This window comes from Salmo salar, chromosome 01 (genome assembly GCF_965601325.2).
Source record: "Salmo salar chromosome 01, fSalSal1, whole genome shotgun sequence".
In the NCBI taxonomy this organism is placed as follows: Eukaryota; Metazoa; Chordata; class Actinopteri; order Salmoniformes; family Salmonidae; genus Salmo; species Salmo salar.
The window spans coordinates 77,763,615-77,775,272 of NC_138291.1; the positions used below are offsets into that span (position 1 = coordinate 77,763,615).

Genomic DNA, 11,658 nt, shown 5'->3' on the forward strand with positions numbered 1-11,658 from the left:
GAAGAAAATAAAAGTGCAATATGTGCCAACACTTTGTTTTTGCATTATTTAAACCAAATTGAACATGTTTCATTATTTATTTGAGGCTTAATTGATTTTATTGATGTATTATATTAAGTTAAAATAAGTGTTCATTCAGTATTGTTATAATTGTCATTATTACAAATAAATAAAAAAAGCGGCTGATTAATCGGTATCGGTGTTGAAAAATCATAATCGGTCGACCACTAGTATTAATTCACGTGTGTATATGAAATATGTTTTTGTCCTATCCCAACTCTCCCTGAGACACCCTCGGAGAGTGCGGTCATGGCCAGGGTCTGCCATTATTCACGGCAACCCTGGAGCAATTAAGATTAAGTGCTTTGCTCAAGGTCGCAGACTTTTCACAAACAGGTGCATGAATGCACACGCAAACACAGTGCTATAAACACCCTCAGTCCTTGCCTTCCTAATGTTGTCTCTCTTTGGTGTAAACATTCACACTCTCTCATTCCATTAAACAAACTCACCGGAACTCTCGCTCTTACCCCCATTTACTCTCTCTCACTCACACGTCCAAGAGTAGCCTGCAGAATCTCACTCTAGACATCTGTACTGTATCTGAAAACATCACAACACTCCACAATGCTGTCATGACAACAGATTGCGTTGCTGTAGCTAGCTACCTCTCTACCTCTGGATCAGGTAAGCAGTAGACCGCAGGTGTAGAACATAGAAATAGAGCAACATACCTGTAGATCAGGGGCACACAGAATAGAAATAGAACATACTAGAAGAGATACATAGTTCCACTGATAGAAGGCTATAATATTATGCTATAGTTCTCAAATAGTGCAAAGAAATGTGCATAAAATGCCACAGGGAGAGTCTGATTGTTATCATTTCCCTAAAGTTTCCAATCAGTCAGCTTGTCAGAGATGAGGAGCTCTTATCTTAACAGAGGGAAGGCTGAGTCAATCACAAAGTGCTGCTGGGCAATTCCACGTTAACAGAATGACGCTGAGACTCCGATTTTTCACTTCAAATGAAAGCCAAACAAAAACCATTGATTGCAAAGTTAAACAAACCAGTGATGGGGTCAATTCGAATTGAAGGCGCTCAAGTCAGGAAGTGATTTTAATTCAAAAACGGTGTAAGAGCTGTTTGAAAAGACGGCCTGAAATTTGGTGGGATGGAGTTTTGGCCTGTCTAGTGACATTACCAGGCTGTAAATTAGTTAATAGACTCCCTCCCCACTCAGACAGTCCTTGCTTGAGAAATTGCTCTTTGCTAAGAAGCCATTTGTTTATTTTTGACCATTTTAATTAAAAACAAATCACAGTAAGGTGATTGTTACCCAGAAATAATTTGATATTTAAACAAAAACGGCTGTATTGGACTTTTATCTAATCCGAACTAAGATTCAAAGATATCTGCAGAAAGAACGGGGTGTCAACTATGACATGACACCTTAAGTTTGAAAAAATCTATTTTGGTTATTGAACTACAGTAAGTAAGGTGGATTAACACCCTGTAACAGAATTATGGTAACAGAATGACATCATGGGTCCCTGATCTGTACTATACAGAAATGCATAATTATGAACGTCATTCTCTTCATGGTGATGTATCCTGAATAGGTACACAAAGGTAGAAAAATGTAATATCCTCCATAGCATGTTTGGGTATTATTCTACACAGTGGCTATTATTCTAATGAGCTCCGGTTTTATTAATGAGGTCTATGTTTCACAAGGTTGGACATCACAGTAGAGCACAGTTCAGTACAGTGTAGTTCAGTACAGTATAGTGCAGTACAGTTCAGTAAAGTACTAAACTCTAAAGTACTGTATTGTACTGACCTATACTCTACTCTACCTTTTTACTGTACTGTGGTTCCAGGTTGCCTCTGAGAATAACATTGACGTATACACAGACACTGTGACTGAATTCATCAGGAAGCGTATAGGGGATGCTGTTCCCACTGTGACTATTAAAACCTACCCAAATCAAAAACCGTGGATAGATGGAAGCATTCGTGCAGAACTCAAAGCGCAAATCCCGGCATTTAACCATGGCAAGGTGACTGAGAATATGGTCTAATACCAACTGTGTAGTTATTCCCTCCATAAGGAAATCAAACAGGCAAAACGTCAGTACAGAGACAAAGTGGAGTCGCAATTCAACGTCTCTGACACAAGATGTTTGTGGCAGGGTCTACAGACAATCACGTGTTACAAAGGGAAAACCAGCCACATCGCGGACACCAACATCTTACTCCTGGACAAGCTAAACACCTTCTTTACACACTTTGAGGATAACACAGTGCCACTGACGCGGCCTGCTCCCAAGGACTGTGGGCTCTCATTCTCCGTGGCAGATTTGAGTAAGACATTTAAAATGTGTTAACCCTCGCAAGGCTGCCGGCCCAGACGGAAGAATGATGTTCATTAACTATAGCTATGCCTTCAACACCATAGTACCCTCCAAGTTCATAATTAAGCTTGGGGCCCTGGGTATGAACCCCGCCCTGTGCAACTGGGTCCTGGACTTCCTGACGGGCCACCCCCAGGTGGTGAAGGTAGGAAAAAACACCTCCACTATACTGATCCTCAACACAGGGTCCCCACAATGGTTTGTGCTCAGCCCCCTTCTGTACTCCATGTTGACCCATGACTGTGTGGCCACGCACGCCTCCAACACAATCATCAAGTTTGCAAACGACAACAGTAGTAGGCCTGATTACCAACAATGACGAGACAGCCTACAATGAGGAGGTGAGGGACTGGGCAGGGTGGTGTCAGGTTAATAATCTCTCCCTCAACGTCAACAAATTGAAGGAGCTGATCGTGGACTTCCGGATACAGCAGAGGGAGCACGCCCCCATCCACATCGATGGGATGGGGGCGTGTAGAGAAGGTGAAAGCTTCAAGTTCCTCGGCGTACACATCATTGACAATCTGAAATGGTCCACCCACACAGACAGTGGAGGTGAAGAAGGACCAACAGTGCCTCTTCAACCTAAGGAGGCTGAAGAAATTTGTATTGGCCCCTTAGACCCTCACAAACTTTTACAGATGCACAATTGAGAGCATCCTGTCGGGCTGTATCACCACCTAGTAGGGCAACTGCACCGCCCACAACTGCATGGCTCTCCAGAGTGTTGTGCAGTCTGCCCAACGCATCACCGGGGGCAAACTACCTGCCCTCCAGGACACCTACAGCACCCGATGTCACAGGGAGGCCAAAAATATCATCAACCACCCGAGCCACGGCCTGTTCACCCCGCTGTCATCCAGAAGGCGAGGTCAGTACAGGTGCATCAAAGCTGGGACCGACAGACTGAGAAACAGCTTCCATCTCAAGGACATCAGACTGTTAAATAGCCATCACTAGCCGGCTACCACCCGGTTACTCAACAGTGCACCTTAGAGGCTGCTGCCCTTTGTACATAGACATGGAATCAATGGTCACTTTAATAATGTTTACTCATTTAATTTGTATTATACTGTATTCTAGTCAATACCACTCCGACATTGCCCAACCTAATATTAAAATATGTCTTAATTCCATTATTTTCAATTTAGATGTGTGTATTGTTAGATACTACTGCACTGTTGGAGCTAGGAACACAAGCATTTCGCAACACCAGCAATAACATCTGCTAAATATGTATATGTGACCAATAAAATTAGATTTGTATTGTCCAAACTTCTAAGACCCCTTCTCCATCTGTTTGACCATAAATCAAAGCCTTTACTTATTCCTAATTTTTAGGATGGAAATTTGTTAAAAATGTATACATCTTAATTTCTCTAAAACATAGACTCAGCTTTCATTTAACACCAAATTTGATGTGCTCCTATGAACTTCACATGTTAGTGCTCATGGGGCTTTTTACATGGAAATGCCATCCTGCATTCAGATGGCCTGTCAACAAACAAAAAAACTCTTAAAGATGTGACAGAGGAGGAGAAAACGTCTTTATCAGTTCCTCACTGTCTGGAGGGAGCCAGGATCATCAGACGGACGGACAGACAGGGTAGTGTAAAGAAGTCTCCATAAAGCACACAATGTCTTAGTTCTGACTCCTCATGGACTATAGGTTTACTGACAGTCAAGTGTATGAAAAAGATTTATTGAGTGCACACGTGTGCGCAGACACAAACTTGCACGCTGCACACACAGCAGGATGTGTGGATAATGCTGAGCTACTGACCTGTAAACTGCTTCATGAGAAAAATATATACATTGATAAATCTCAATGATGTAACCACAGGCAAAAATCAGGGAGGGGTGAGAAATCTACACTTCTCTACAGAAGATAATCCCATCCACCCTTTGCCCTGTTTGCCAGTCTGCCAGCCCAAAACATACCCCATGCTGGCTCTTACCCTCGCGCTAATCCAGTGGTTGTCAGAGTGGGTCAACAGTCATTATCCATGGGGTATTAGCGATTAGCTTACGGGACTCATCATTTACAGTAGGTTCCGACTATGACCCACTGTGAGATTCCTTAGAACTCATCCACTAAACCGAGTTTAGAGTATTAGGCAATTACTGTGTGTCAATGAGCTCTGTCTAATGAGGATATAGCGGATTGGATAACTAAGGCAGCTCCATCCAAGATGCCCTCGCTCACATCTCAATATAAAGCCTTTTATCATGAATGTATGAACTCTTTATGAAGGACCAACGATGGATAGATAACTTATAATGACAAATATATCCAGCCCCCTTTCACATCTTGGTATAAAGCCATATTATACAGACAGTCTTTGTGTGTGTGTGTGTGTGTGTGTGTGTGTGTGTGTGTGTGTGTGTGTGTGTGTGTGTGTGTGTGTGTGTGTGTGTGTGTGTGTGTGTGTGTGTGTGTGTGTGTGTGTGTGTGTGTGTGTGTGTGTGTGCCAGCCTTCCTGATTAGTTCTACATCTCTTATCTATAATCCTTTTTCATTTATGATCCTTCCTTCTCTGAAAGTTAAAATAAAATCCTTGCGTCTGCGCTCGTGTACACGTGTAGAGACAGACAAAAAAAGATGACAGTCGATGCCATTGAATTTACATAGAGCCAGAGAGACAGTGTTTTTGGAAAAAGAAAAATATATGGGAACAATTTAATGAATGTGAACTGTTTTTCTCTCACACAATACACTCCCCCAGCTGGAACATGCAAATCTATAACACCATTGACTAATAATAGTTTCCCTTTATTCAATGGAATAAAGAGTAGGATCAAATCTGTGTATGACACTGATGGTCTCTACAGTATAACATAAAGAGGATAACACAAAAGAGGATGTATGAATTATCAATTAAAGTTATTGAAATGCAGCTAACAGAAGAGACAGAAAAAAGACAAGATACTGACTCGGTACTGGTACTCCTTGTATTATATGGCCTTGTTTTTGTTGTGTTAATATCTCCTTTTTATTTAGAAAATATTTGTCTTACTTTTTAACTCTGCATTGTTTGGAACGGGCTCGTGTAAGTAAGCATTTCACTGTAAAGTCTACACCTCTGGTATTCGTAGTATTAGATGCATTAGATTTGATTTATTCCTCCTCTAGAATAAAGAATAACTTTAAGACCACTTACGCACTGCTTATAATGAATAAATGATTTGTTAAACACTTATGGAGTCATTACCCAACATTATTAACTTCACATTCTCCAATCAAATTGGAAATTGTAGCATTGATTGCACTTGATGTCATTGATACCTTCAGTATGGAAGAGTGTAGTAATGATCTGATCATTACCAATCTCATCACTGCGTTTTTAGATGATACAGTGGACCTTGTTCCAAAATGTACAATCTCCTCCTCCCTTCCTTGAGGTAGGCCTAATCCTTGATCTTCTATGACTGTAATGGTGGGAATGCATTTGAAGTGGTACCTTGCTGTCACCTATCCAGTAATGTTAGATCTGGGGCCTATGTATCAAGTGTCTCAGAATAGGAGTCCTGAGCTGGGATCAGGTCCTCCCTGTCCATTTAATCTGAATCAATGTGATCTACCTGTGGTCCCTGGTGCTCTGATGTGATTGTCATGCTAGGTTACCTGGTATCCCATGCTAACAATGCTGTCTGATTATGACTCACAAATCATTGTAATCCATAAACACCAATGAACGAAACACTAATCTGTTATCTGGCCTCGTGGGTGGGCATATGAAGCAAACGTCTAGCAACCCAACATTTGCAAGTTTGAATCTCATCACGGTCAACTTTAGCATTTTAGCAACTTTTCAACTACTTAATAGCTTTTAGCTACTTTGCAACTATGTAGCATGTTAGCTAACTCTTCCCCAAACCTTAACCCTTTTAGGTAGAACTCAAACATCTAGCAACCCAAAGGTTGCGAGTTCGAATCTCATCACGGCCAACTTCAGCATTTTAGCAACTTTTCAACTACTTACTACTTTTAGCTACTTTGCAACTATTTAGCTAACCCTTCCCCTAACCTAACTCCTAAATATAACCCTAACTCCTAGCCTAGCTAACGTTAACCAGCTAGATCACGTTAGCAACCTAGCTAGAATTCGTAACATATCATACGTTTTTCAAATTCGTAACATATTGTGATTTTGAAAATTTATAACATATAACATGAATTGTAATTCGTAACATATCTTACAAAATGGTTGATGGATATCCACAAATTAATACATATCATATGAAACGTAACATATACTAAATGGAGTATCTCGGATTTAGGTACAGAATAATACGAAATGCTCTGAGACCAGGTTGACATAGGCGGCTAGTCTATTTGCCTCTCAGAATGGGCATTTAAACTCCACTATACATGTCTTGGTAATAGAATAACAGGTAGACACTAAATTGATTATGATCAACTGTCTTGAGTGGATAGCCTTTCACCAGTTATTTAGACAGAAGTCCCAAACGCGCTTTTCTGTGACAACAGGGCAGGAAATTAATCTAACAGAGCTCCTATAAAAAGCGATTAGCCTATACTAAATCAACTAGCATGTAATCGATTTGAGTTCGTTTGCTGCAAGTAGCCAATATTTCTACATAGGCATAGACTATCAATGAAAAACAACTGATTTCCTGTCAGCGTCTATGCAGTTAGGTATAGCCTACTACTTTTTATTGAACACCAGTATCGTCATTTGTCCATTGTCTCGATCTTTTTCCGCATCTGCCGTAAAGTCATGCTGTAGGCTACTGTAACGCGCCAGGTAACCTATCCAAAACGCAGCTAAATTACTGTTACAGTCACAAAGAGCTGCAATACATGGAGATAAAGTCATTCTGTTTTACCTGAAATAATGGGGGGATTCCTTGAAGAGACGGGATATGGTGTTCGGTGTAAAAAAAATCCCAATGCGGTGTGTTTGTAATCTACAGTGGACTTTCACCCACAGCAAACTGTGGCAGCCTGACAAACAAGAGGTGTAGAACCTTCGTCACAGGTGACCACGCCTCTTCGTGAATGTTCAGGAATAAACTAAAACTGTCAGTATGACAAAACTTAAGTTTGACAGATGCTATAAAATATCAGCAAATTAATTCAATAAGGTTCCGTAAATGTTAGCATGTAGTTCTTGATTTTTTTCTGGCTTTTTCCATTCTTCTATTACATTTACAAGTTGACAACTACAATATGAAGATATCAATGGGTAAATTTGATCAATAATCATTCAGAAAGGTGTCTGTGTAAATGAAATACAAAAAACAGCAGTGTGTCCTTCCTTAGCTTAGCTGTACGCCTACTATGCACTTACAGTGCCTTCAGAAAGTATTCATACCCTTTGATTTATTCCACATTTTGTTGTGTTACAGCCTGAAATCAAAATTGATTAAAAAACATTTTTCTCGTCCATCTACACACAATACCCCATAATGAGAAAGTGAAAACATGTTTTTATAAATTTTGGCACATTTACTGAAATGAAATAAATGTAAATATCTCATTTACATAGGTATTCACACCCTGAGTCAATACATGTTAGAATAACCTTTGGCAGCGATTACAGCTGTGAGTTTTTCTGGGTAATAACACGACTCAGGATAAGACCCAGATGCAGACACAGGAGGCAAACAGTTAGAATCTCAGATGTTTATTACAAAAGAAGGGGCAGGCAAACGGCAGGTCCAGGGCTGGCAGAGGTCGGTAATACAAGACAGCTTCAATAAGGGACAGAACGGCAGGCACACTCAGGATCAGGGCAGGCAGAGGTCAGTAATCCAAGACAGCGTCAAACAGGGACAGAGGTCTGTGAGACAGAGGTTTGATCCTAGACACATGAAAAGTGAGATGTATATGGAGGGTGCAGGGCACCAGAAGACGAACAGCAGAGGGGCTAAGAATCTTAGAGATGGGGAAAGGGCCGATAAATGAGGGGAAAGTGTACGGGACTCCGACCCGAGATGATAGCGGGGAGCAGGGGTCTGGTGGCAGTCTGTCTGTCGCCGATACCTGGAAGTGGTCTTGAGAAGAGCGTACTGGGCTCACTTCTAGGTATGGCGAAAGTGATCGGATGAACATCTGGGCCCAGGGTATGCTGACCTCTGCCTCAGGGAAGAGCAGGGGCTGATATCCCATGGAACACTCAAAAGGCGAGAGACCAGTTGCCAAGCAGGGAAGGGTGTTGCAGGCATATTCCACCCACACGAGTTGCTGGCTCCAGGTGGTGGGGTTGGCGGAGACAAGGCAAGGAAGAGCTGTCTCCAGGTCCTGATTGGCTCGCTCCGACTGGCCATTGGACTAGGGGTGAAAATTGGAGGACAGGCTGGCCGACGACTCAATGAGGGTGCAGAACGCCACCAGAACCGGGACGAGAACTGAGGACCGCGATCGGAGACCATGTCCACCGGCATTCCATGGATCCGGAAAACATGCTGCACCATGAGCTGTGCCATCTCCTTGGCGGAGGGTAACTTTGGAAGGGGAATAAAATGGGAGGCTTTGGAAAACCTATCCACCACCGTAAAGGATAGTGGTGTTGCCATCTGATGGATGGAGACCAGTGACGAAGTCCAGGGATATATGGGACCAAGGGTGGTGAGGAACAGGGAGTGGTTAAAGGAGGCCAGCCGGAGCTTGCCGCAGCGCAGGCGGCAACATACGCGGAGATGTCAGGAACCATGGTGGGCCACCAAAAACGTTGTAGTACAAAGGCCAGGGTCCGACGGGAGCCAGGATGGCAGGCAAGTCTGGAGGAATGAGCCCAGTCTGGGACAAACATCTGGTTAGCCGGCGGCCCTCCTGCGCCTGTGCTTCTCAGTTCATCGCGCAGACAGGAATAAATATCAATCCGGGAAGAAGAAGGGTGGGGGTGTATGTTTCATGATTAACTACTGAAATCAAATTTTAGACCTTGCAGTGGAATGCTTACTTATGAGCCCCTAACCAACAATGCAGTTTAAAAAAATACAAATAAGAACAATAAATAAATGTTACAAGTAATTAAAGAGCAGCAGTAAAATAACAACAGCGAGACTATATAAAGGGGAATACCAGTACAGAGTCAATGTGCAGGGGCATCGGTTAGTTGAGGTAATATGTACATGTAGGTAGAGTTATTAAAATGACTATGCATGGACAATAATAACAAAGAGTAGCAGCGGTGTAAAAGAGGGGGGGGGGGGCAATGTAAATAGTCTGGGTAGCCATTTGATTGGGTGTTCAGGAGTCTTATGGCTTGGGGGTAGAAGCTGTTTAGAAGCATCTTGGACCTAGACTTGGCGCTCCGGTACCGCTTACCGTGTGGTAGCAGAGAGAACAGTCTATGACTAGGGTGGCTGGTGTCTTTGACAATTTTTAGGGCCTTCATCTGACACTGCCTGGTATAGAGGTCCTGGATGGTAAGAAGCTTGGCCCAAGTGATGTACTGGGCGGTTCGCACTACCCTCTGTAGTGCCTTGCGGATGGAGGCCGAGCAGTTGCCATACCAGGCAGTGATGCAAACAGTCAGAATGCTCTCGATAGTGCTGCTGTAGAATCTTTTGAGGGTCTGAGGGCCCATGCCAAATCTTTTCAGTCTCCTGAGGGGGAATAGGTTTTGTCGTGCCCTCTTCACGACTGTCTTGGTGTGCTTGCCCCATGTTAGTTTGTTGGGGAAGTGGACACCAAGGAACTTGAAGCTCTCAACCTGCTCTACCGCAACCCTGTCGCTGAAAATGGGGGCGTGCTCGGTCCTCTTTTTCCTGCAGTCCACAATCATCCCTTTGTCTTGGTAACATTGAGGGAGAGGTTGTTGTCTTGGCACCACACTACCACGTCCCTGACATTCTCCCTATAGGCTGTCTCGTCGTTGTCAGTGATCAGGCCTACCGCTGTTCTGTCATCAGCAAACTTAATGATGGTGTTGGAGTCGTGCCTGGCCGTGCAGTCATGGGTGAACAGGGAATACAGGTGCGGACTGAGCACGCACCCCTGAGGGGCCCCTGTGTTAAGGATCAGCGTGGTGGATGTGTTGTTACCTACCCTTACCACCTGGGGGCGGCCCATCAGGAAGTCCAGGATCCCGTTGCAGAGGGAGGTGTTTAGTCCCAGGGTCCTTAGCTTATTGATGAGCTTTGAGGGCACTATGGTGTGGAACGCAGAGCTGTAGTCAATGAATAGCATTCGAACATAGGTGGGGTTTTTTTACCAGGTGGGAAAGGGCAGTGTGGAGTGCAACAGAGATTGCATAATTTGTTGATCTGTTGGGGTGGTATGCAAATTGGAGTGGGTCTTTGGTTTCTGGCATAACGGTGTTGATGTGAGCCATGACCAGCCTTTGAAAGCACTTCATGGCTACAGATGTTAGTGCTACTGGTCGGTAGTCATTTAGGCAGGTTACCTTAGAGTTCTTAGGCACAGGCACTATGGTGGTCTGAAATATGTTGGTATTACAGACTCAGACAGGGAGCGGTTGAAAATGTCAGTGAAGACACTTGCCAGTTGGTCAGCACATGTTCGCAGTACACGTCCTGGTAATCCGTCTGGCCCTGCGGCCTTGTGAATGTTGACCTGTTTAAAGGTCTTGCTCACATTGGCTGCAGTGAGTGATCACATAGTCTTCGGGAACAGCTGGTGCTCTCATGCATGTTTCAGTGTTATTTGCCTAGAAGCAAGCATGAGAAATAGTTTAGCTCGTCTGGTCGTCTCGTGTCACTGGGCAGCTCTCAGCTGTGCTTCCCTTTGTAGTCTGTAATGGTTTGCAAGCCCTGCCACATCCGACGAGCGTCAGAGTCGGTGTAGTACGATTCAGTCATAGTCCTGTATTGATGCTTTGCCTGTTTGATGATTTGTTGGAGGGCATAAGCTTCTGGGACAGAGTCCCTCTTCTTGAAAGCGGCAGCTCTAGCCTTTAGCTCAGTGCGGATGTTGCCTGTAATCCATGGCTTCTGGTTGGGGTATGAACGTACGGTCACTGTGGGGATGACTTCGTCGATGCACTTTTTGATGAAGCCAATGACTGATGTGTACTCCTCAATGCAATTGGAGGAATCACGGAACATATTTCAGTCAGTGCTAGCAATCACAGTACTCATGGTGTGATTGTGATAACATACGGGAACTCAGGTCCTTGTGTTCACCTGGCCTAGAATACCTCACAATCAAATGGTGACCATATTACCTCCCAAGAGAATTCTCTTTGGTTATAGTCACAGCCGTGTATATTACTACAACGGCCCTCAAAGTACTTCACTGGACTTTATG

The 11,658-nt window shown here is 43.5% G+C and overlaps 1 protein-coding gene across 1 annotated transcript in view; it reads right to left on the reverse strand.

Annotated features, from left to right (window-relative positions):
• LOC106613040 (semaphorin-4G) overlaps positions 1-7,397 on the reverse strand; it is a 62,852-nt gene extending 55,455 nt beyond the window's left edge. The window contains exon 1 of the mRNA XM_014214923.3: positions 7,269-7,397. The gene's annotated coding sequence lies outside the window, so the exon portion shown is untranslated. The remainder of the gene's footprint in view (positions 1-7,268) is intronic.
• Positions 7,398-11,658: the final 4,261 nt, after the last annotated feature.